Raw genomic sequence first — 1,702 nt, forward strand, 5'->3', positions numbered from 1 at the left:
TGGATACAGAGCTGCACCATCCCCGTGCCCTATTAAACAGCCCCCGAGGATTGTCCCCGGCTCCGAGCGAGGTGTTTTGGGGACCTGCTTGGCTCCCCAGCCAACCCCGCTGCAAAACAGGGTGTCACCGATGGCACAACCGTGATGTCACCGATGCCACAACCGCGATGTCACCGATGGTAGAACCAGGACGTCACTGCTGGCATAACCAGGATGTCACAACCGTGATGTCACCAATGGCACAACTGGGATGTCACCGCTGGCGCAACTGAGATGTCACTGCTGACACAACCATGACGTCACCGAGGATGTTAATTCTGTGTTTGCATCACGGGGCGGACCCTCCGGACACCCCCCCGGGTTCGGATCCCCAACCCCGCCCCCCCCAAGGAGCTGCCTTGAAGGCAGCACCAGCCCCACTGTGGGCGAAGAAACTTGGTTGAAGGAGCCCCAAAATCTCGTGTTCTTGCCTCAATTTTGGCGGGCGGTCAATGGGAGCTGCTGTTGGGGATGGCTTTTGCCACCCACCTCCAAATCACCCCGGCGATGCGCTAATTATGCATCAATGAGCGTACTAATTACATGTTCCCGTGCAGACGCAGCTCTGCCCTGGGGCTCTCCGGCCAATTTGGGCCAAATTAGCCCAAAAAATCAAGGGCACGGTGAGATGATGTGGCTTGGTGGCTTGGTCACCTCTCCGATGCCAGGTGCTGTGGATGGGGTCACCAAGGGGTGGGGGACACGAGGAAACCCCCTCCCCATCATCCCGCAGAGCCCAGGCCCTTGCAAATGGAAAGCGGGGAAGGGGGAGGAAGAGGAGGGACGAGGATGAAGTTAAGAACCTCCTTGGAGATGCAAATAATTGAATTATTTTAGGAAGACGTGGTGACCGTGTCATGGGGCGCAGGGTCCCAAATGGAGCCACGAGGGACAAAAGCCACCCCAAAATGAGCATTGAGGGCTTCAGCGAGGATATTTGGGGGGAGGGGGGGGGAACCCCACACCGAACTGCGATTTAAGTGAAATTTATATATTTTCTGGTGTTGTCCGTGCTTCCGAAACCGGCGTGGACGTGTCGCTGTGCTGCTTGTCAACGGTCCCCTCCGTGTCCGCTTTCGGGGACCGCCTCGCCTCGTCACCACGGTTCGCGTCTTTTTTTTTTTTTTTTTTTCCGTTCGTTTGTTTGGAATTGCTTTCTTCCCATAAGTAGTAATAAATTAGAGCTTAGCTACCCCGGCGGAGCTGTGGTCCTTTCTGTCGGTGGGCTGAAAAGTGGTCGTTCCTCTTCCATTTGCTCTGGAGGGCTTCGATCCACGTCAAGATCCACTTTTCCCAGGGTATATATATTTTTTTTCCCCCCTTCTTTTCCCTTCAGTTGCGTTGCCCCAATTTAAGGCCCAGTTGCAACTCATCCTGCAGTTAAAAAAATGTGCATTTTTTTTTTTCCAGTGCAAGATTCCCATGAATCCAGGAAAAATGTATCAGGATGGAGGGAAGTGTTGAGCTGAACCCTTTGGTTGTGGTCATTTGGACAGCCAAGAGTGCGGTGACACCAAAAAACCACCTTTTTAACCCCAAAAGGCCACTCCACTTGGACCGTGGGGAGAGTTGGGTCCCAGCACGTCCTTCGGGCTGCTCCAAACGTTTGCTGGTGAACCCCAAGGAGAAGAACTTAAATGAAACTCCAAGGGGGACCCACCAG

Source organism: Cariama cristata, unplaced genomic scaffold, assembly GCF_000690535.1.
Source record: "Cariama cristata isolate BGI_N322 unplaced genomic scaffold, ASM69053v1 scaffold23863, whole genome shotgun sequence".
NCBI classification, from domain to species: Eukaryota; Metazoa; Chordata; class Aves; order Cariamiformes; family Cariamidae; genus Cariama; species Cariama cristata.